Here is a 25,070-nt window from a genome sequence, read left to right on the forward strand (position 1 = left end):
ACCGGGGAGCCCCAGAGATGGGGAAGGAGAGGAAGGACTCCTCTTGAGTTAAAAGCAGTCCAAGTCAGCCTGCAGGAAAGGTTCCTCTCCCAGCTCGTCCTCTCTCCCGGCCTCAGCAGAAGAGGAAGGGACCGAGATGCCCCGGCGAGGAAGCGCCTTTTCCCCGGACGCAGGCCGCTCACCCTGCCCTGGCGACATCTCTGACTCTCACACTGGGATTAGCAGCTTCTAAACTCGGCCTTTCCTCCCAGGAGGCCCTCTCAGGCCCACCCCCAACGACCGGGTCTCCGGTTCCCGCACCCAGGAAAGTCGGAGACAGGCGGTGAGATTCACCGGTTTGAACGCATGGACGCCAGGTTCTAGTATTTGGGCAGTACACAAGGGCGGTCCTTGGGGCTCAGGCCGGCGGCCCGCGCCACCTGCTCCACTCCCCCTGACCTCCAGCTGAACACCCATCTTCAGAGTCCCCCAGCCGACCACAATTCCTCAGCGCTAGCCGCCGCCGACTGTCCTCCCGCGGCTCCAACTTGGCATTTAAGGAAGAGAAGGCTATCTTGGGGGTATTGTGTTTTTGGTCCTCTAGATTAGCCTGAAGAACTGGCGTGTGATTGTTGCTCAACAATCGACCGTAGGCGTCAAGGGCGGGCAGGGGGAGGTGTTCACTGCAGGGATAGGGAAAATGGGGGAGGGTAATTCAGTCCAGATCCAGCAGACAGCAAAGGAGGGCTTTTAAAAGCGGGAGTCGTTTGTACCTTGGGATGGATAGGAGACCCAACAGCAAAAGCCGTTAGCATGCCAGGCTCAGGGGTGCAAAGACAATCTTTGCTCATCCTTTGCCTGGCCCCCCGTTGGTCTGGGGCTGCCCTCTGCCCACCAGGCCCCCCCGGCTGGGGCTAGGCTTTCCGCCGCCTGCCAACTCATGGACTCCAGCAATTTGTTATATACAATAAAACAGCCACCAGTCACACGTGCGTATCCTTCACTAGCGCCTGCAGACACTCAGCAACGGACAAGCGGGGGACCCCGGCCAGAGCCGCCTTGGCAACTGTTTCTTTCTCATCCTTTCTGACTGCCGCACCCAATCAACGACATCCGAGTCCCAGTTGGCCCAGCAGCCAAGCAAAGGGGGCTCCCAGACAGCGGTTGCCAAGCCTCTCTCTGGTTATTCCATCCGTTAAGAAAAACAGAAACCATCAAAAATATTCGGTTTGCACACAAAGGGAAGGAACACATACTTCATGTGTAAAATGGTTCAGACACCAAGAATGAGAAATGCAGCACAGAGATGGTTAAAATAAGCGAGGGTTAGAGAACAGAAAGCTTTGCATTCAACCCCACAATTATTAGAATCCCTAATTCTCTGCCATCTTCTATAGTTTCAGGCCACAAATTGCCAGGAGGAAGTCTCAACCCACATACCTGCTTCCTTAGGACCTCTGTGTGGCTTTGGGCTTCTTGGGCATCCCAACCAAAGGACTCTACCAAGGAGTGCCCAGGGGTGCTCACTCCCATCCCTTCACTGCACCCCACATTTCTTCCGCAAGAAGGTAGAGTCAAAGTATTAAATAAAAGCAAAGGCAGACTGAGGCTTTGGGAGGAGGCAAAACAGCCCCAGTGCCCTGCCCTCCTGCTTCAGTACTGGCAAAGGTAGCTTATGTAGAGTGAAGGGTGGGCTGTGGACCACTACCACTCACCAGCTACCCTCGTTAGGCCTCACAGAGCAACTGGCTTGAACCTAGAAACTGAGTCTTCTGCTCCAACCCAATGTAGAAATCAATCAATGACCAGAGCCCATGAGAACCGACACCCACCTGGGTCTTGGTCTGTCTGAACAGACACCATATCCCAACCTGGTTCAAACCTGCAGAGAAACAATTCTTTTCTTTGGACTGGCACAACCATTTAATGGGAAGTCCCCTCCCTGTACACAGCAATTGGAACTGCCAAGCGTTTCATTTACAGACACCGGGATGAAACCAACCTGCCTGGCTGTGACTCCCTGGCCTGCTGCTGGGCTGGTCAGGGAATGGTCCATCGCCACCAATACCTTATCTTCAGCAACCCCTCAGGATGGAGGGGCCATGGGAATGCCGTTTCATATTTGTTCTGCAAAGTTCCTAACCTCCCATGTACAACCCCATAGTCTGGGTGAATATGGGCCATAGGGGGAGGAGAGAAGGATCAGGAAATACCAGAATCAAGCCCAAACTGAGAGGCGATGTTGCAGGTAGTCACTTCCACTCCCTGCCCTGAACACAATCACCAATGTCAGTTTCCTCAGACACCTTGCAGTAACTAACAGGAAGAAATGCCATGTGTAAAAGCAACTATCCTACCCAGATTCACTAGGCTTCCCTTCCATTTTAACGTTGTCTGCCTTCCTGGGGATTAGGGGGGGAATCTCTGAGCTATGTCTTGGGGGTCTGTGGCGTGATGTCCCAAGAGAAAGTCCAAATCTTGTCCTCTCTGCCTGTTTCGCTCCTTATAACCCTGGTCACCCTCTCTGGGAAGCTGCGGTTTTCTCACCCACTTCAGAGTGCTTCTGGAAGCAAAGGTGTCTCTGACCACCAGCTCCCGGAGGGGACGCCAGATGCCAACACATCTGGGCTCTAACTTTATCTTATAGCGCACATCTGTTTCTTTAATTCTATGCAGAGACAATGAGCTTAAACATACACTTGTAAGCAGAAGAAAATAAACATGAAATTGACACTTGGACACCACAGCCATCTTCGGAGAAGGTTCCTGGGCAGATGGGTTATTATCTCCAATTCTTTTCCCTCCCTGCCACGGAAAACGTGTCTGGGCTCTCTCCTCCAAACAAGGACATCCATACACTCACCCATCATGCTCGCCCAAGGTCACTGCAGAAAGCCAAAGATTTCCAGTGACCAGAAAGAACAATAAGGACTGGAGTCTAGTTCACTTTCTTCCAGAGACAGCTGTCTCTGCAAATCTTCTTCTTAATTCTCTCCACGTGGAGCAGGGATGGGAGTGCAGAGTTAGAGGGAAGAGAGCTATAGTCACTGACCTGCTCCCGAGGGCCAGCTGTTTTTTATTTTTCCCCCTTGCCGGAGATGTGAAGGCAGAAATGACAGGCAGAGTTCGCCTCTGTTGCCGCTGCTGCCGTCCTTGCCGCTGCAACCGCTTACCGCATCTCAGGCGGGCTTCCAGCGCGAGGTAAAACCTGGGTGATGGGCATCCTTGCTGGAGCCCCCTCCCCTCCGCCTTCCCCAGCTCACTGTAGAGAGCGGAGCTCTTCCGGGTTGCGAAGGGGGAAAGGGAGGGAGGGAAAAAGACAGAGGGAGGGAATAAATTTCACCCCCTTTTGCAAACACGCAAACCGCACATCAGGGTTGGGTGACACCGAGAGAGTTAGGGGGGAGAAGGGAGTAAGAAAGACTTGCCTGAAATGTGACCTAACCTCGGCGCCTACAAAGCCAGCCCACTGTCTTCTGGCAGGGTTGAAATTAACACTGTAAGTGTCATCAGTAGTGCTGGCTGGGTCCTTACCATAGGTATAAACACATTTGCAACATTTTTCTCCCACTTTTGGAACAAGTGGAAGACCCAAAGGGAACATTGAGGGGTACAACTAGTGAAATGATTGGCAGAGCCACCAAAGTAGTGCTTCTGCTCCATTGGGCTTCCCACCTCCCTTCCCACTGCCCTCCTGCTCTGTTTTATTCAGATATCTCCCCAAAACCTAGTCTCTACATCCAGGTGTAGCTTGCTACCAACAGTTAGAAGCAGGACTGGGCTTGGCTGTTGTGCTCTGGCCCTTTGCATGGTAGGAATTTCCATGGATGCACCAACTAGGGATTTGGAAGGGGGACTAGGGTCCTAATGCTTAAAGAAAACTTCTTGGGAAAAATCTACTTTCAAGGAGAGTGAGACAAGGGACAAGGGAGCTGGAACCAGAGAGAAAATGGCCTCTGTGGCTACCCAGGCCCCAGCAAAGTTCAACCCTCCTGTTCAACACACCCCAGACCCATTCCCAACCCCACCCCAATGGCAAGGAAATCAAAATCATCCAGAGAGAATCTGTCATGAATAAATTTCAGCAAGAGTAAAATGAAACTCCATAAACATTGGGGTAAAAGGTCAGGGTCCATTTGTTTTGACAGGTAGAGTTTTCCCTTCACAATATTTATACAAAAAGAATATGGAGACTGACTTTAAAAATAAATAAATCTTGGGGAAAAATAAAACAAAATTTGTCCATGGCTGGGTCAGGAAGTCAAGAAGTTTTAGGTGCTCCAACCGGTAGGGTAAGGAAGGAGTTGCCCAGTGTCACAGGGCAAAGCGTTTGGGGGTGACCAGTCCCTGGGGGAGGACGAAGCAAATTGGTTAGCAGCTCCAGAAGAAATGGGGGTGTGGACGGTGGTGGGTCCTGGAAGGAGGAGAGCGAGAAAGCTGGGGAGGCCGAGAAGTTGCGGGGTCAGGGCAAAGCTACGCAGAGCAGATCTGTGGGTCGGTGGGCAGTCTTCCCCCACGGTGGGTCGGCGGCCTGCGCTCTGGCCCCGTAAGCCCGAAGCCACCTTCACGTGTACCACCATCCTGTCTTAACCCATCCGCGTTCCAGCGAGGGATAAAGGCGAGAGTCCTGGCCAAAGAGAAGGGGGGCTCCCTGCTCTTTAGGGGGCCCGAAGCCCACCATCCTCACAAACGCAGCCTTTTCTCTACATCCCCGCTCTGTCCCTCCCGCCTTCCGCCACCAAGTGGCAGAGCCACGTTCTGCCGCGGGTTTGGAGGACGCAGAGAAGGCACTGTCTTGACAGCTTGCGCCTAACCTGTTGCCCTGCCTGACGCACCTGGCAGTGCCGCGAAAGCCCCCGGGCCCCTGGGAAGGGGAGCTTCGCAGGCATTTCGGACCCACCGGGTCCTTCACATGCCCTGGTTTCTTCTCGATCACTATCTGGTGGGAACTAGGGAAGACCCAGGGAGGAGCGCGTCGGTCACCCAGGCGGCGACAGTTGTCTCCTTGGCCGGAGTGTTAGTTATACCCCGAATGTCTTGTCCACTAGACCAGTGGCGAGTCTTGGTTTTCTAACCTCTCTCTCCCACTTCTTGTCCACTTCTCCTACCCTCCCCACACGCCCCCTGCCCCCCCAAAAAAAGTTTGCTTCCAAAAGAAAGCCTTTTCCCCTTGAGATCTAGATCCTGCAATAGCACCTTCAGAGACCCAAGAGGGACCTTCTTCCCCCTCTCCCACCTCTCCCGTGCACATCCTGGCTGCGCGGTCCCCTGCTCGCGGCGACCTTCCCTTGCCTGGTTCCCGTCGGTCTGGCGGCCTTGCTCTCTGTCTTTTCTGCTGACGCGGGCTCTTGCTTGTCTCCGGGTCTAAAGTGGTAAGGAGTTGGGACATGTGACCCCCAAATGCATCCTCTCCATCACCCCAATTCTACCTTTAGTAAAAGCAAGGCGTCGTTGAAGGAAATCCAGCTGCCAAAGAGATTCAGGCTTTAAGAAGAAAACCTAAAGGACTCCCTAAAAATAGAAGAGTTTTTTAATGCAATGGTCAGACAGGGGCAAGAGTCAAGAGCTGTGCAAGTCTGAGTATCTTGACGGATTTAGGGATGGAGATAATTCCCCAAGAGCTGGGGAAGATTTGAGGGTTGGGAGGAAATGGGGCAAAGAAAGAGAATTTATTCAGAGAAGTAAACAAAGTGAGGGAAATACTCCCAGTCGCTTAGTCACACTTCCTGGGCAGAACTGAAGATTTATTCGAGATTCCCTGGACATTAGCCGCACACTACAAAGATACTGGTTTAGTGAAGCTGTAAGTCGCTTTCCGAATTTTAAAAGCTACCACTCTTGCTCACTGATTCATGGCGTGTGTGTGTGTGTGTGTGTGTGTGTGTGTGTGTGTGTGTGTGTAGGAGAGAAGAAAGGACACTCCCGTTATTCAGGAGGGACTGTCTATGTGTTACACATTAAAGGACAACAGAGACCCAGCTGCTCAGAGGCTGTCCCCAACTCAACCCATGTGAGGAGATGGGATGCTTCCACTTTCAAGATTTTACTGAATCTTTTCATTGAAGAGTTTTTATGCTCTCAGAATCTAGAGCACCAAGGCACAGAGGCAGCTTATAGCCACTCAAACTCAGAGGCCACTGCTGGTCCCCTGTTCCTGCACCCAACACCCACATACCCTGCTTCAGTTTGCCCCAATTCCATTTTCCCTCATGAAGCACATGCTGCTGGTCTTTAACCACTTAACCCTGGGTGGGCAGTCATTCTTCTCAAACATGGGTTCAGAGCTGAGCCAGCTGGGGAGGTGGATTGTGACTCCTGGGCCTGGGACAAATCCAGGCTTTAGAACTCTTGTAGAAGGCAAGCGATCATTCTAACTGCCACTAACATCCTCAACTTTAAAAGCCATGGAGCATTCAGTATGTGTTCCAAGACCAAAAGCGAAGGCATTTTATTGGACTTTAAATATAAAGGGAAGTCACTGGCGTGTGGAGGTAAAAGATGGATCCATAAGTGACCAGTAGATAATAGAAACACTGAGTCCAGGTCTTCATGATGGCTGTGCAGATACAAAGTTCACCTGTTGGGTAAAGAAAAATGAGATTCCGTAGGAGAAATAATTGCTGCCAGAATCTCCATCTCTCTGAGAATGGGCTACGGAATCCATATTTCTTACACTGCATTTGCTCCACCAAGATCCCAGCATCCCACATCTTTCCCTAAAAACACAGGAGTATTTTTCTTTGTGACCCTCAGTCTTCAGTGTCATCCTGCTTTTTCTATCTGTACTCTGAGATTACTTTAGGTCTTTAAAGTGCATTCTGCCAAATGACAATATACTCAAATATTAGCCAGGGTTTAAAAATTCTAATCTTTCAATCTTATTCATTGAGATTTATTTTATTATAAATGATATAATATAAATGAACAGCTTAAAGGAGATATGGCATGAAACCCAATTCTTGCACTTTTTCTTTTTCTTTTTTTTCCCCCTCTTTTAACATAACATTTTTATTAAACTCAACTTTCAGGACTCTGACTTTGACTATCACATGTGTTTTCCTGACCAAGAACTGCAGCCTGTTTGGGGGTGGGTGCCAGAGGGACTTGGGTAGTACAGAACTATGAATATCTCAAATGAAAGTTTCAAAAGCAGTGACTGGAAATTAAAAAAAAAAAATTCAGACCTATTCCACCCAGGCGCCCTAAATAAATAGCCCCGTTTGCAAATTCCTATCAATTATTACGTGATGGGAAAAAATCCTATCTGAAAATAATGCACGTGGACGTGGAGCATTTTAATTAAATCTTACTGTGGATATAATGACATGGAAGTGATTTTTCATTCGGCGCTTGCCTGCTCACCAGTGTTTTATGGCGTTTTCTTGCCTCTGACTTTATTTTAAAATATTAGACGAGGTGGAGAATTATAAACGACTCTTTCCTTATCTGTGCTGCTCACATATCCAGGATCAGAGGAGCTGATTAAGAAAGAAGTCAGAGGCAACGTTGGATTCATAATGATTTGGAATAATGAATCCTTATCTCTGCTTTCCAGATTATCTTCCTTTCAGCTCCCAATGTTTTGTTACATGGGATAATTTATTGCATCTAATACATCACAATGAATCTGATGATAGAAAGTGATGGCCAACGTTGTGAAAAGGGGGCCCTTATTTTTTATCCCAGGGCAATGAAACTGCTTTTTGCAGTTTTTAATTGGGAAAATATAAGGTAGATCTGATAAAAAAAAAAAAAAGGAACTGGGTATAATCTTGCCTGCCTGTGCTTTACCATGGTGCTCTTTAATTAGTGTGTCAATTTCAGGCTGAAATTAACAAGATCGACCTGAAACCAGCTCTTAGTTTTTCCCCCAGCCAAGATCCTAATTTTTAACATGATTTATTTTTATGAAAAAGGAGATAATTAATCATAAACACTGACTAAAGCACGGGCCAAGTTAAGATAAAATGTCGTTTGCATCTTTATATAGAAAGATACCAATAATGTTCATTTTCCTGAGATTTTCTCTCTCCTCGCCATCTCTCTAGTCCTCACACAGCTACCCACCCTAGCCCATTCCAAGTAAACAAGAAAAAAACCAATTCCAGGTTTCTTTGGCTATTCACTGCTCTCCTTTAGGAAAGTATGTATGTATATGTAAACAGTCAGCTCTCCTGGCTTTGTCTGTTAACACTTGCAGAATATGCATAGGTTTAATTTTCTTGCAGAACAAGGGTAGGTGGGTTCTCACAAATCCCCCTCCCCCTCAGTCAACTTCCATTTTAGAGTGAGAAAGAAGCGGACACACATTCTCATTTAATGGTTAATTAGCTCCAATAATTGGCATTTTTGTTTCTTTTTGTCTTTCATCCTAACGTTCAAAGAACAAAAGCCATGTAAATGCAACAGGCTTTACTAGGATGGATTTCAGAATCCAAAACTAACCCTGGAGTCCCCTCCCATTGTCTGACAACACTAGCGACATCCTGGTTTGGGGAAGTAGAAAGGGCAGAAGTTGTTGGTAATTTGCTCTTTAAGCTTTTTGTGCCTGTTGATTGCTTTCAGTGGTTTGGATTAAATAATCATTGCAAATACACAAGCCAGTGAGAGGAGACTTACACATACTCGCCCTCCAATTGTTTCTCCTGACGTCAGATCATAAATTCTTGGTAATTGGATGGCTTGTACCCGAATTCTGCTTGTCTGAAATTCTCCATGCTTTCCCAGGTTGTGGAAGATTTCGGGTTGAGAGGTGGGAGAAGAATTTGATTATTTCTTTTAAGAATGATTTTCTGTTCACTGCAGTTCCTACTGTTTTCCTTCTCTCCTATACTTCAGAATGTTTACTTCTTGAAGTGTAAGATTCTGGAGTTTGTCTACTGGGACCATAATTTCCCAGACAGTTCTTGAGTAGACTGAATAATGTTGACATGGACCAATAAAGATGGAGGAAATGGGGGTGCCGTTTGGGAACAAGCAGGGACCAAGTTCCATCAAGACAGAGCATCCTTCTGCTTACATCTTCCGCTTACATCTGTGAAATAGTCCTGGGGTGGTCCTGCCTTTGCAGTTTTCCCATTCCTGGAGTTACCCAAGGTTCCCATCTCTCTCAAGTTCAAGTTCCACACTCTCAATCACAGGAGGCAGCCAAATAATTATGGTTGTTTTTTTTTTAAAGCTTGGAGTTTTGATTCTAAAGATTGTTTAAGTTTTGGTAGAGGAAGACACCTAATTTTCTGTTTAATTCCCTTTATACTCAGTTCACTTTGGATTTATTACCATGGACTTCAGACTTCTACTCCTAATTCTGTATTCAACATTGTGTGGCTTTTCTCTCCTCCTTCTTCCCCTCCCCATCTTCCTTTTCCTCTCTTCTTTTTTCTTTATGACACATCACTCCAAGAATTTCAAGTATCAATTATAAGTAATATTAATTTCTCAGCCCCAACCAGTGAAGTGCAGATGATCTGATAGGAGTATAAAAAATGGAGCTTCCCTAGATGAGACACACCAGTGGAGGCTACTGGGCCGTTTCCCATACCAGGTGAACATTCAATTTGCTGGCATTATCTCCACACTTAAACTTGCTTTCTCCGTTTCTGTGCCAAGATAAATTTGCATAATATTTGCAGCTGTAATTAGCTGATGAGCATCTCCCAGCTTCCCCCTTTTGTTTCCCTCTGCATTTGGTCTTCCATTGATGCCACGTTTGATCTTTAATATCACAGGATTCCCGATAGAGGATTGCATATCTTATCTTCCCGGCTCCAAAATCTTTTAAGAAGGAGGGGGGGAAAGGAAGGAGGGGGCTTGGGGGAAATCGTGAGTGAGGAGAATGAAGCTTCCACTAATCAGAGTTTGAAAAGGTTACACTGGAAGAAGGTGGAGGTACTAGAGGTAGTAGAAGGTGAAGAATTAGAGTACAGTAGGAGGTGGAGTGGGGCTGGAGCCACCTCTAGAAGGGGGAAGAGTCTAGAATAAGTGTGTTATTATTTAGAGGCTTCAGAATGGGGTCAGGGAAGATTGGATGTGAGAGCTGTGACTAGTTACCAGCCTCAACTCTGGGCCCTCTCTCTCTCTCTCTCTCTCTCTCTCTCTCTCTCTCTCTCTCTCTCTCAGCAGGAATTGCTTTGAGTAAGATGTCTCCCTTTAGCAGCAGAAACTAGAACTTTTGAAAGCAGGTGACTCTCTTATCTGCCCATCTGTTTGTCTCTTGTTCATAGACAGCACAGCACTCCTGAATTACTAATATGCTGCTGACACTTTTCATTCTCTCTCACTCCCTGTGTAAAAGAAATGAGAAAGACAGAGTAGGGACTAAGAAGAGGAGACAGTGAGTCGGTACCACACAAGTAGTGTCACCTCCAGAAGTAAAGCAAAACCAGAAAAGTTACAGCCTGGCCTCATTCTGGCTGTTACTGTTATTAGTCTCCAAAGAGGGAGTTTTCTGATTTAAGTGGCGGCGTTGTAGGAGGGGGAGGGTTATAGGAGCCCCAGGCTGGATTGGTATTTCTGGGAATCCGGAGCGGGAGAGAGAAAGGAAAGGAAAAAGGGAAAGGGAGGAAAAAAAGAAGACAAGAGTCGATTTTCACGCCAATCATCGGGACAAATAGCTAACATTTAACGTTTACACCCGCACTGGCGACGCCCTGGCGCTCCGCGGACCTGGAGCCGGGCTAAAATGTCCCCAAAGCCTTTGGAGAAAACGAGTTTCCAGCTATCAGGTTCTCCCCATCTCCCCCCTTGCATAAGGCTTCGGTTTCAGGCTGGACTTGTCCAATGTCTGCGTTACCGCTGCGAGCGCCTAAATGAGTGTCAAGGAGGCAAATATCAAATAGCGCCGGGGTCAAGGCGGTTTAGTTAACCATTGGGGCGCTCGGGACTTGAAACCTGTGTGGGACTCCGCGGGGGAAGGGAGGCGGATGGATGGATGGATGGACGGATGGAGTGGATGGGAGGGAGGGTGGAGTGAAGGCAGGGACCGCCGTGCACCGAGTGGAGGGGTCCAGAAAGAGCTGGCCCAAGCGAGAAGCCAGTCCCCTTCGTCGCCCTAGCCTCTCCCACACATCTCCTGGTCCTTGCTGGGCAAAGTTCTCTGTTCCAGAAAAGTTCCCTTAAACCTTTTTCTTGTATTTTAAATAGGACCATTTTTCTAAACCAAAGTTCAGGAAATGGGCTCTTATCCCAGCCCTGTCTACGGTGGCTTTAATAACTGTATCATCTCCAGGCCTCTGTTTCCCCTTCTGCTAATTGAAGGGGTTAGGCAAGATGATAGCCAAGGTCCCTTAGGCAAGCAGTGGGCCTGGGCGGAAAAATGGGGAGTAGGGTATGCTGGGCTGTGCAGTCCCGGCCCAAGTCTCCCCGGCGCCCTGATACCACTAACCAGAAGAGAGAGCCACAGAACTCTCTAGAGCCCTATTACAAGGGCCGCACCCAAACCCCAGTGTCCATAGCCAGAAGCGCTAGCGATCATTCGGGGATCGCCATCTGGAGAGGTCCAGCCTCCCGGGCTGCAGCAGACCCCCCAGATTCCTTGGGGGCCCCTCCTCAGGGTCTTGTGCCGCTAAAGTGTTTGCGAAAGACAGCATTCATTCTTTTGGGGGGCAACGAGTGGAGCAGAGTAAGGGCTTTTGCAAAGTTCTTCATCCAAATACCGGGGCCGAGGAGGCCTCTGGGCTGAGGGCGTGGTTGCGCCATAGTTACCAAGCGACTGCTGGGAAGTCCATCACCAAAGCCCTCCTTGGTTTTGCAAGGGTCTTTTTTCTACACTAGGAACCGAGCGGTACCTGCGCTAGGTCTGCGTGCGTGGGCGCGTGTGTTTCTACCCCGGGAGGGGGGATCTCCCCCCGACGCTAAGCCGAAAATTGAGTCGAGGTTACTTCAAAGGTTGCTGTCCAGTCCCCCAAGGCCGGGACCACCCCAGCCTCCCCTGTTTCCCCAACCCAGTGCAGCGGCGCATCTGTTCCCCAGTCCAAGGCCAAGTGCACGAGCGCCTGGCCTGGGCCGGCCTCTCAGCGGACGCTACAGGAGCTGCGGGGTGGGGTCCATTAGAGAGACAGGAGGGTCTGCAACAGAGGCGGCACAAGAGCGGGGTGCAGGGCTAGCGTGAGGGACGCCCATCTTCGTAAATAACCCTCTTTTTCCGTGGGCTTTTCCTTCCCTTCAGTGTAATTCTCAACGACAGTCATGAAGAAAAAATATGTTCCCCTTTCTGAAATTAAGGAGAGGAAGGAGAGCAAAGGAAGAGGAGAGAGGAGGGCAGGGGAAAGGGAGGGAGGGAGAGCGGAAGAGAGAGAGAGAGAGAGAGAGAGAGAGAGAGAGAGAGAGAGAGAGAGAGAGAATGGAGAATACGCACCCAACTCCACTAGCATTCGGGTTCCGGAGAAATTCTCAAATAGAGCAGTGTAATTTCTCAGTTGATTTTGATTGACGTACTGTCCCTGGGATCATGTGTTAATCCCTTCTTCACTCAAGCCTTTTCATAACTCATTTCTCTCTTGCTAGATGGGGACTCTGATGGTTACCGAGGCAACGATGATAGCACTAAGCTATTTCCTTCTCTGCAAGGAGACCATTATTCCGCATGCATAGGCCATTTGCAACAGAGGTCGTCACAAAGTCATCCACAACACAGCACACGTTTATTAAACTTTTATTCTCTTTTTTTTCCCTAACACAGAAACTAGTTTGCACTTGTACCAGGGGTAGCTTTGTCCTGCTCTGTATTAGTAACAACTGCCTGGACAGCAAGGGCCCCACAGGGATGCTCATTTGCACACTGGCACCGCAGGCGGGCTCTGCCACTGCCCCATCATGGTCGGGGTCGTTTCTGACAGCCTCTTGGACCATCAGGATCAGAAAAGGGAACCTGGCTTCCTAGACCCCGGCCACCTCTGCTTGGAGGAGTTGGATAACCCGAGGCTCCTTCTCCGTGTACTTTCCTCCCACCTTCTCGGTGTCCTCCTCCCCTCCCTGGGATCTGGCAGAAGCCAGGCTGGTCCAGCGGCGCCGCCTGGCCGCGCGGGCCGCCTTGGCTCCGGAGAAAGCCACCTGCCGGGAGCGCACGGTTCTTAGGTTTCCTTCTCCAGTTTGGCCAGGAAACACGGCCCGCTGTGTTCAGGCTCCTGGGCTCTCGCTCTCGGTCGGGGGCAATGAGGAAACAGAGGCATTTGGTCCCCGGGTTTTCCGCGGAGGGCCCGGGATGGGGAGGTAGGGTATGTGGAACCGGGCTATCTAGGGACAGTCACCCAAGGACATTACAAGAAACCGATCTACCTTAAAGCGACATTGCAAACAGATTTCAATTCCCAACCTCCAAGGCCACCAAAATCTAAGGGTTGTTATGAAGGTCATTGATGGCCTGTTTCCCTGCACCATCCCCTAATTCCTTCTTCCCTCCTTCCTTCCCTCTTTTTTCATTTTCTTCCTTTTTCCTTTCCACACCTGACGACCCCTCCCCCAGAGATGGCTCTGGGGCGCCATCTCCACCCATGGTCTCTGTGAACCTGATCCAAGAAGGCCTGACTCCCTCACCCCCTCCATCCCAAGAATATCCATGCTGCCCCCTGAGCACCCTGCTCTCCTGCCTTCAGCAAGCCACATGTCCCAAATGAGCTCTTCTGCCCCATCCTGTCTTTAGTGCACAGCTGGTAGCCAAGACCAGTCCAAGTGTCCTCCTGCTCCACTCAGCATATACCTGATGTGTGGGACCCTTTGGGGCACTGTGCTCAGGCCTGGAGAAGCTTTCGCCTGGCTCACAAGAACTTCAGCAGCTCTCTTCAGCAGCTCCCATCCCAGGAACAGTGGGCCGCTAGTGGCTGAGGAGTTCTTGGGAGAAAGAAACGAGGTGACCCCTCCCCTGGAAGTCAAGGGGCTTTTTTGTGGTCTCTCTCTTCCCCATATCAAAAAAGCTTCCCAGTAAAACAACCTGCATGCAAGCTTTCCTTGAGGTGCTAGGTATCTACAGTGTCCCCAGGGCAGGGACACACCTTGTCCCTGGTGTGGACAAAGTGGGGAGATGGGAGAAGAGCTCCTCCACTTTGGATGGGTCATTAATCAGCTTTCTGAAAAGCAAACTCCAAGCTCCTGGAGTGTCCCTTGAGAACTGGAACTGGGGCCAGGAGGACACAGAGTTGCTGCCTGCCTCTCCCAGTGCTAGGTTTAGAGGATCCAAGCAGTGCCATGGACCTACTGTTGACCAGTCTTTAGACAGGAAGGGCTGGAGACCTGAGTCTGGGTGAGAGGCAGCTGGAAAAAAGCCACAGTGGAAATGGGTGGGGGTTTCTTCATTACAGTGCCAACTGGAGAGAGGTCACAGGTGAGTGGAGAGAGGGACAGTAACAATGGTACTCAGCCAGTCTGTCCTGTCTGCTTTAGAGCTTGTTTTGCTTTATTTTATTAATTAATTCATTTATTTAATTTTTGTAAATTTTTTTTTTTTTTTTTGGTGGGACTGGGGTTTGAACTCAGGGTTTCACACTTGCAAAGCAGGGGCTCTGTAGTCTGAGCCACTGGAATCCTGCCCTGGGATTTTTAAGGCACCACATGCCACACAGCCCTTCACCAAATTGAGTTGTCTTGGGGGAAACTGATGGAAATGTTGTCTTAGGACAGTGCTGTCTAAATCACTGCAAGGGTAGGCTCTTGCACCTACCCTTATGATGGTATCATAGGATAACAGTAATTGCATCCATTACAAACAAAGTAAGTTTCAAGCATTATCTCACTAAATATGCAGAACACCCTGTTGGGTAGGTTGATCCCTTGATCCCTTTCTTGCTGGTGACACAGTCTGTCTGACTGTGAAACCTGTTCTTGCTCTTGTCTCTGCTTCTTGAATTTCCTTGCAGCAGCTCTTAGCATATACTAGAGGTATATCAGCAGTGTTAAGGCATTGATAACTACTCCTTCATCATGCCTTCCTTCCTAATGTGCATCCTGCTAAGTTCTGAGACAGCCACGCAGGAAACTTTCTGTGTCTTCAAGATGTCTGAAGGTAGAGTGCAAGGAAATAGATCATTTTAGATGTAATAAATAGCTATATGAAGAATAGAACCTGATGGTGTGTGAGTCTAGATGGGTCACTGCCTCCCAGTGTCCCATCAGAGAGTGCAGCTTGCTTGACACTCAGAGGATGTTCTAGGGCTTCAGTGGCAGAGGAGAAAGCTAGGAGGTTCCAGAAGGAAAAAAGCAGGCTTAGTGACATAAGGTTGGGGAAGGGCACAGAGAGTTCAGCAAACCCTAGGGAGTGTGATGTACCCTGAGTATGATGAGAGAGAGAGAGAGAGAGAGAGAGAGAGAGAGAGAGAGGCAGGTCCACGACACAATGAAGTGCCACTGCCACATCAGTCAAGCTAAGTGGCTTTATCCTAGGCCCTTTGGGGACCAGTGATGGCTTTACACACAGGTGCAAGTTGATCAGAATGAGTGACAATGAAGACACATGTTATTCTGGTGGCTAGATTCTCCCCTGCCCAAGTCCAGACAACTGGAATGACAGTGTTTGTGTCAATGTTTTAAATTTTATCAAGTGAGTGCATGGTAACATTGCTTTTGCAAAATTAGGTAAAAGCAACATTTCCACCAAAGCTGGTGTTTTCTCACGTTGCTTCATGGGACCTTGGTCCTGTGGGGCTGTATAAGTGTGTTGAGCACAGTCCTGTTCATTGGCTCAGTTGCAAAGTCACCACTGTGCCTGGGCCAAACACTGTCTGACTTTTTACTGGGACAGAGATGAGCCAAAATCCAGAAGGTAAGCATGGACCCCATAGAGAACCAGACTTCAATGTGTCTGTGAAGGGAGAGAGGAAGAGAATAGAGAGAACCCACTCTCATGAATATATGGCAGCTACTTACAAGCCCGCCCACTAATTGATGGGCTCTCTCTATATCATCCTAGATAAAGGGCCACTGGGCAGTAAAGCTGAGCTTAGAACATCCTGATAGGGCTTTGTTAACAAGAAGATAACAGAAGAGCAAGATATGTTTGTTTCGCTGCCTATAGATAAACCCAATAGGTCTTTGTTAACTTTCCATGACTGATGGCAACCACTAACCATGATAAATAATCCTGGAAAGGGGAACTTTATTTAAAGGGCTAGAAATGGGGTCTACATTTTTCACTCTTCTGACTTAGAAGGGAGGATTCTCTGGGTGTGACTGTACATATGTCACAGTCCATCAGCACGTAAACAATTTTAAACCATCTGCTGAATGTCTCAGCAAGACGAACTTTCAACGCTTTTTCAGGGTGTGCTGCGTTGGGGTCACGTGGAACCTGAGCAAGTCTGACGCACTGGATCTCACAAATGAGTCCTTGAAGGGCTGGCAGAATCTTGAGAGGTCAGTGCAAATGTTCTGCTAGCAACTAGGAACTGGTAAGAACATACTCTCCTCCCATCCTCAGGTGCTGGGGAGCAAATCCGTGACTTCACACATGCTAGGCAAGCGCTCTACTACTGAGTCACATCCCCAGCCTCCAAGTGCGCTTTCAGGTACTGGAAAGATACGCCATGGCCAGAGATGCTAGTCCCTGCAACATGCTCCAAGTTGCAAAGTCTTATCCAAAACTGATTGCTTTTATTTTAAAAAGTTGATACGGTAAGATTTTGGGTTTTTCTTTTTTTACTGCTTTAAAATGCTGTCTCCTCTACAGAGGCACCTCATGGTTTTTATTAAATTTTTCCTCATTGAGACAGAGCTTCAGAGTAATGCTATGCTCACAAGCTACCCCAAATGAAAGCCTCTGAGCACACTCAATCAGCTGTTCCATAAATCTAGTTACAAAGACAGCAAAGTCTTCCTGCTGTTGAAAAAGTATTATTACTGTTATCTTTAACGCCATCTTTTAAAAGAAGGCAATCATTTTTACTAAAAACATCATTTGAATTTTATCTTTGCAAAAACGCTTGGGAGGGAGAGGGGGGGCTTGACCCAACCTTATAATCTTCCTTAACCTGCAGACTAATCAATTTTGATGGATGAAGTGATACTGGGCACTCGAAGTTAGCCACATTTGCCACCAGTAAATGGAGGTCTTGGGTGAAATGATGTTTGAGTTCATAAAAAGAATATTAAAAGAAATTCATTCATAATGTAGAAAAATTACCATTTGCAGAAGTCATCGATTAAATATGTTTTAGGTAGTAGGAAGAGTAGCAAGTTTTTTTAAATTGTTGTTTGTTTGATTTTATTAGCATAGTAGTATGGGGGTATCACTGTGATAGTTCCATAGATAAATACAATGTACTTTGAACAAGTTCACCCCCTCTATTATATTCCCTTTAGTAGGGGAAGAGATTAAAAAGGGAGGGGGCTTTTAAAATGTGGCACAAATAAGAAAGAGCTATTGTAATCAAGTCCCCTTTCTTGGTTCTCAGCGAAGACTGCATTTTCATTCACTATCCCCGGACAGGACAGCATCAGATCTGACTTTCTAGACTCCCTGGAACCGCAAGTTCACCGCCCAAGGGGATTGGGCTCAACCCTTCCTCCTTCCTAGGCAATAAATAGCATGGAAACCAGGTTATCTCTGTGGCCAACTTTCAGGAAAGACCTTGAAAACAGAGTCGGTGGTGGACCTTACCGGTCACGTGGTGCTTTCCGTAACAGAGGAGTTTGCAGCAGGGGTGGCTGAAACTTACTGGGGCCAGGGGCAACTGAACGCCACACTGATCCCAGGAGATATGGCCACTCAGGTTTTTCATAGAAGTCCATTTAAAAGCCTGCGATAGACTGTCCAGGGAGCCAGCTCCTCTTACCTCACGCCCAGCCACTGAGTGACTCCATCAGATTAGAGCCAGGGAACCCAGAATGTTTACGGTCAGGTTCAGAATTCTGCACCCTTTCCAGTGCCATGGTGTCTTAGCACTCCGTATTTTCTAGTCTGGATTAGTGAGTTGCCTTAGGTACAACACGATTTCTGTTTCTTCTCTTTTTTTCCTTCCTTCCTTCCTTCCTTCTTTCCTCCCTGCCTTCCTCCCTCCTTCCTTCCATCCTTCCTTTCTCTCTCTCTTTTTTTTTTTTCGGCTCTGAGAGCCGGTGTCCTCACCTGCTATCCATCAGTTTCTTTTGTTAAAACCTTGCTATGATTTTTTTACATAAAGTGCAGTTCCTCCTCAAATGTCTAATTTGGACAATGCTTCACTGAATATGAAAGATCAGTTTTTCTTGCACAGGAGGTGGGGAAGACAAGAAGGAAATGAGACAAGGCCAGTGAAGATTAGCAGAGGGCTGAGTCAAGTCCTGTTTGTGTTGGGGACCTGGCTGCCCTCATACCTGAGCAGTGACTCAAGGGAGGGACAGTGAGGAGAGGGACAGACCTGGACCTTTGCTTACCTCTGCTTTTATTTTTCTTCTGAAGCTTGAGCACCGATGCGACATGATTACAACTGAATGAAAAAATGCGCTTACAAAGTCTCATCAAACACGTTCTGGTTTCCAAGTGCATTACACATACTCAAAATGGTAGTGGCTTTTTTGTTTAAACTACGTAATTGCAAAAATTATGAACCTATATGAATATGAAAGGCTGTGAGTTGAATAGAATGACACCCTCTATTTCTATATGGATGTCCTTTATATGTATCTATACACACTGTCAGCATCATCACTAACCCTGGAAGGGACTATTTATTTCCCTGGGAAGAGAAATAAATAATCTCTCGTGGCTAAATACCATCTTTTGAATTCAGCCAGGACCTCTGCTGCATTAAATTGCGTGTGGTCTGTGACTACAAATTGAAACATGGCACTAGCTTTGTTTCAGTAGCCTGGATATTTGAAACTCAAACAGGTTCTGGTATTTTTTTAATCCACAAGTGGAACTTTTCTATTGTTTTTGGCAGTTTGAAAGAGTAAGTAGCATGGTATTGGATGGTACAGAAATTATAGATTACTTCCTTCAACATGGAAGGTTCTGTTGACCGCCCGAGCCCCTAGATTCAGTGCAATGAACTCAAGAAACACAGATATTGGTATATTCACGGATTTCTAAATCTGTACAGGAATGTAGTGATCTTTCTCCACTAGGCTATACTCTGTAAGTTAATGCATCCCTATAGCCCTTACCCAGGCTAGCCTCAAACTCACCACCTTCCTGCCTCCACCTCCTGAGTAGCTGGGATTACAGGTGTGTACTACCATGTTCAGATTAACCTCTGTCATTTTAAGTGTAATTTGGGTTCTTACTTTATCTGATACATGTTTTGCACCAAGGCTGACCAAGGTTGACAAAGTGTGGAAGTGCAGCCATGGCCCCTAACTGTGGTTTTCCTCTGAGGTTCACTATTGCATTTGGTGCTCTAAGATTGTTTAATGTAATAATTAGAAAACAAACAGCAGTGGCCATCCACTGCACGTGGGTTTCTTGCATTGACACTGGCTGTGCAGAACTGCTAATGGATGTGCTCCCTGAGACCTGAGTCATAGCTGTCATTCTACTTTCCACCTCTATTGACCACATAGACACACAATAAAACCCACGCAGGAGAGAAAGTGACCTGGAGGAAGTCACTGTCTCCTGGTCAGCTTCTATGTCAAATAATCAAGTCAGTTGATGATAGGGTTTGTCTAGTTATGTCATGTCCAACTTTCTCAGCCTACATTGTAACATCGCGATCATTTGTTGGGATGGGCTGTTGAAACGCACAATCCGAGATTCACAGAAAACTCAGAATTCATAGAAACACTGAAAAAATTATTGAGTGAACAAAACAATACATATTAAGGGGTTAAGTTTTAAAATATCTCAATAGGTCTGATAGCTACCATTTATTGAGCTTTTATCATGTGTTAAATGCTTTATGATTTCATTTAATTTTACAGTGATCCAGCACACATGTTTTTACTTTTCTCCTTTTAAAGGAAAGGAAATGAAGATTTGGAAGAATTAAATGATTTATTTAATTTCATTCAGGAGCTGAGTGACAGAGCCAGGATTCAAATCCAGGATCTGATGGAAAAAAAATTGGTCTTGGTTCCTACCCTGCTAGCTAGAGTCCTTAACAGTTAGTTGAAGACCTGAACACCAGCTAAAGGGAAGACGTGTAGAGAAGCATCAGCTTAATGTTTGAAGCTCACCAAAGCCACTGTACTCTGACCGCAGACGTAGCTCAGTGGTAGAGTGCTGTCCCAGCACGCACGCACCAGGCCCTGGGTTTGATCCCAGAGCCACAAAACAGAACCCCACCCCACCCCCACTGTGTGCACTGGGGGCATTGGCCTGGCCAATTCCATGTATTTATAAAACTTACTAAAAATATGGTAAGCCAAAAACATTCCTTTCATTGCACATCAGGCAACATTTGATTTAGTAGCATTCTTTCTAGAAATGTGCTTGAAAACACATACGTGCAAAAAACAGGCAGGTGACGTGCCTGTGTCCACTCGAGGATGTGTGCTCCATCTAAAGACTTACACATTCGGATTTTTCCAGCTCTGTGCTACATTCTCTCTCAAACAAAAGAAAACCAAACAAAACCCACCTTCACCACGTGAGGCCTTGCAAGGATGTCTGCTAAGCAGTTAGAAGGCTGTGATCTCCAGCGACCTTACTGAGGAGCCCTCTGCAGCTGGTTGCACTAAACCAGCAACCCTAGAAAAGGTTTTCCTGCCAGGCACTGGTGGCTCACACCTATAATCCTAGCTGCTTGGGAGGCTGAGATTGGAAGGATTGAGGTTTGAGGCCAGCCCAGGTAAATAGTTCGCAGGACCCCATCTCTGAAATTACCAGGGCAAAATGGACTGGAGGTGTGGCTAAAGGAGTAGAGCTTGCATGCACAAAGCCATGAGTTCAAATTCCACGTCCATCAAAAAAAAAAAGTTTTCCCTCATGCTTAACAAACAATGCAGGTGATTACCTTATGCATTCACGTGCATTTGGTTTACGTCCTTTACATCAGGAATGCTGTTTTTACTAGGTTTCTCTCTAGAAAGACTCACGCCTTTGTTCTTGATCAATATCAGATTTGATAACTATTCCTTGAGAGGTTATAGTTTTGTAAACTTCCTTTTGTTCATTTGTGGCTTGTTTTATTTGAGGGTGTGTGTGTGCTAGAATCGAATCCAGGGGCTCATATATGCTAAGTGCAAGTTCTACCACTGAACTACAATCCTAGCCCCTAAGATATTTTTTTTGTTTGCTTGTTTTGGCAGTACTGGGGTTTGAACTCAGGGCTTTGTGCTTGCAAGGCAGGTACTCTACTGCTTGAGCCACACCTCCAACCTGACTTTTTTCTAATCGCAGAAAATAGGCAGGAAAATGACGACTACTTACACCTAGCTTTTATTTTTATTTTTGGCAGCACTGGGTTTTGAACTCAGGAATTCATGCTTGCTAGGAAGAAGCTCTTACTGCTTGAGCTACTCCTCCAGTCCCAGTTTTAACAAATAGAGATTCCTGTATAATCCTTGTCCTGTCAAGAAATAAGACATGACCTGGGTCATGGAAGCAGCTCTAAGCTTGCTTATTCCTTTCCTATCAAAACTCCCTCTATGGGCTGGAGGCATTTAGGTAGAGCACCTGCCTAGCAAGTGCAAAGCCCTGAGGTCAAACCCCAGTACCACCAAGAAAAACCACCACCAACAAGCCCTGTTCTTACCTTCCTCCTTTGTACATAGCCCTAGACAATACAGAAAAACATGGTCTCTTTCTGACTTCATAAAAAAGCATGTGTATTCTTGTACCTGTGGGGTTTTTATGGCACTTTGTGCTGATTCTCTCTAGTCTCACTGACCGACAGCAGACAATTGTTTTTGGTTTTTGGTCTTTTGAAACAGGGTCCAGCTATGTAGCTCATGCTGACTTCAAACCTCTGGTCCTCCTTCCTTGGCCTCCCAAGTGCTGGGATTATCAGTGTGTACCACCATGCCAGGCTTTTTGTTTGAGACAAAAACAAAGGTCTTGTTATGTGGACCAGGCTGGCCTAGAATTCACTATGTAACCTAGGCTGGCTTCAAACCCCAAATCCTCCTGCCTCACCTCTAGAGGGCTGGATTATAGACGTGCACCAACAGGCCTAGCAAATCATACTTGGCTTTATAGCTGATAATTGGTCAAACTTTAGACAGAAATGACCATCTGTCCATGATCTTGTGGTCTGCACCCAGTTTTGAGCTGTGAATTTGCTTTTTATATGTTACATATTGGAGCCCTCTGCCACACTGAGGACAGGCTGCCTCTGTCATCTTTGTATCTTCAAGGTACACATTGTGCTTTGCTCAGAGAGATAACTAATGAGCATTCTTTTTCATTTGTTTGTTTGTTTGTTTGTTTTCAGATATATGGACATGGCTGAGCATAGGACATTCCCAGCCAAATAGTTGCCTTTTTGTGAATGTTGTAAATTAATAGGATAGCTGTGTGTGGTGGCACACACCAGTAATCCCAGCACCCAGGAGGCAGAGTCAGGAGGATCCGTTTGAAGGCAGCCTGGGTTACCTGGCAAGATGATCTCAAAACAAACAAAAAATAATAAAAAAAAAACAGAATGAAGGAAAGATGAAGAGTTGGGCACTTATGAATCCAGTTACAAAGTCTAATCGCCATCCCAAATAGTATAAAAAGCAAGCAGAACATAATCCAACAATATTGCTGGGCAATTTGAACTTCCTTTGGTAAGTAAGTACTTCTGTAGCTCTACATGAGTTAACCAGTACTATTACACTAACATCTCCTTCAAACCATTTAACTTGGCATTAACTCATTAAGGACAGTAACAATGACATTCTCAGGTGTGTGTGCTTTTGCTTAAGACCGTTCCATTCTACATGCTTGATCAGCCCAGCACCAGTAGCTCACACCAAAATCCTAGCTACTCAGGAGGCAGAGATCAGGAGGATCGAGGTTCAAAGCCAGCTCTGGGCAAATAGTTTGAGAGACTCTACCTTGAAATACCCAATACCAAAAAGGGCTGGCAGTGTGGCTCAATGGTAGAGGGCTTGCCTACCAAGCATGAGGCCCTAAATTTAAACCCCAGTATCACAAAAAATAAATAAACATTAAATGTTTCACTAATCAGAAACAAGACCTCACAAAACTTCAAAAGATTAGGAAAGTACTGATCAGGTTCCAGGGATGCAGTAGGAAATTATTGCGAGGGCTAAGTGCCTAAAACATGCTTCCATCCTGAAAGTCCAACCTACTTACCTACTGCAGAATATACATCTGAATAGATGTATTTTTCATGTGTGCCTGTTCTGCCAGTTTCTAGGATAGCTTTTTGCAAACATTTGCTGGGCTTTTAATTATTTTGTTACAAATATTTCTAAATAAAAACTATTTCAGCATTAAAAACCACTTGCAGGTGCTCGCTTTGGCAGCACATATACTAAACTTGGGACAATATAGAGAGGTTTAGCATAGCCCCTGCACAAGGATGACACGCAAATTCATGAAGTGGCCCATATTAAAAACAAACAAAAAACAATTGCAGGGCCGAGCACTGGTGGTTATGCCTGTAATCAGCTACTCTGGAGGTGGAGCTCAGGAAGACTGTGGTTCAAAGCCAGCCAGGGCAAATATTCAAGAGATCCAATCTCAGAAATATTCAACACAAAACAGGGCTTGTGCACTGGTGCAAGTGGTAGACCACCTGCCTAGCAAGCATGAGGCCCTGAGTTCAAATCCTTTCCCCTTCTCCCCCTAAAAAAACCCAAACAGAAAAAAACCCAGTTGCAGTCTAAGGTAGAAATACTGAATGTAAAAAAACTGGAAGTCTGTAATCCAGGTACTGGGCAGGTAGAGACAGCAGGAGCAAGGTTCAAGGCCAGTCTGGGCATAGTTAAAAAGAAGCCTAGTGTGGTGGCATGCCCCTGTGATCCCAGCTACTTGGGAGATGGAGGTGGAGGTGGGGGAGCTCGATCTGAGACCAGCCTGGGCAGTGAGCATGAGAACCCATCTGAATAACCAACTAAAAGCAAGAAGGACTGGGGGCATGGTTTAAGTGGTAGAGTGCTTGCCTAGAAAGTATGAGGCACTGAGTTCAAAGCCCAGTAACACTCCCAACTCCCAAAAGAAAAACGGGAAACAAGTATGGAGTGTTCTTAGACTTTGATGCATTTTAACACATAGAATACTGCAGGGCTGGGCTGGGGATGGGGCTCAGTATTAGAGTGCTTGCCTAGTGTGCTCAAGGCCCTGGGTTCCATTCCCAGCATTAATTTAAAAAAAATGAACTGCACAGCAAGTACAAAACCATGAGAGGATGAAGAAAAAATGAGAGCGCCTCAGAAACCACACCCCTGGCAATAAACATGGTTGCGATGCATCTTTGCCGTTTCCATGAAATGCAAATGAATGAGGGAAAATGACTGATGTGGTTCTTCTACAAACTAAAAATTAGTAGTCCAGGATGAAAGAGTGACAAGGAGCCACTTTTAATAGCTCATACACATACTAAGTGTTTCATTGACTTCGGTGCTGGGGATTGGATTGAACCCAGGGCCTCGTGCATGCTGAGCTCACATTGTGCCACTGAGCTACATCCTCAGCCAAACTGCTTCCTTTAAATGAAGAATAAACTGTCCAGCTGTGCTTATCTAATTTCATGTCCTCTCCTGGCCTGTGCACATGGATTAATAGTTGCTTTATACTTTTTAGGCTATAACTAATCCAAGATTCTCAAAGAAATGAGGGATACCACTGTAGAAAGACAGCATTCAGAACATTATCTATTTCATTCTTCAGTCAAGGTAACGCATCTACTTTTAGCCTCAAACTTCTAAAGAGGAAACTGCTATGATCTAAAGAGATTGGCCATAAAACTGTACTGAAAACTTAGCCAGCATGCCTTGGCGAACGTCATTCATTAGCATTCAAGGTTTCCATATCTCCCTGTTCACTTTATACTTTAATTTGGTTAGTAGGTCTTTGTTTAATCGTCCTATTGAAAGGAGAATAAAGGCGGTTTAGGTGACGCGACCGAGTAGTGCACTGTATTTTATCTCTGAAAAAAGCTAGTGCACTGTATTTTATCTCTGAAAAAAGCCTGACAAAGTCAGACTAGTCTGATCCTCTCCGATTTTCTTCAGGACGCTCGGAACCACGAAGCAGTGGTAGGATAAAAGTCCTCACTGTACTTCATGGCAGACAC

The 25,070-nt window shown here is 46.6% G+C and overlaps 1 non-coding gene across 1 annotated transcript; it reads left to right on the plus strand.

Annotated features, from left to right (window-relative positions):
* Positions 1-23,282: 23,282 nt before the first annotated feature.
* LOC141417644 (U6 spliceosomal RNA) lies at positions 23,283-23,389 on the plus strand. Its single transcript, XR_012442295.1, has one exon. It is a non-coding gene; the product is annotated as a U6 spliceosomal RNA (small nuclear RNA).
* The last annotated feature ends 1,681 nt before the right edge of the window (positions 23,390-25,070 follow it).

Source organism: Castor canadensis, chromosome 15 (assembly GCF_047511655.1).
Source record: "Castor canadensis chromosome 15, mCasCan1.hap1v2, whole genome shotgun sequence".
Taxonomy (NCBI): Eukaryota; Metazoa; Chordata; class Mammalia; order Rodentia; family Castoridae; genus Castor; species Castor canadensis.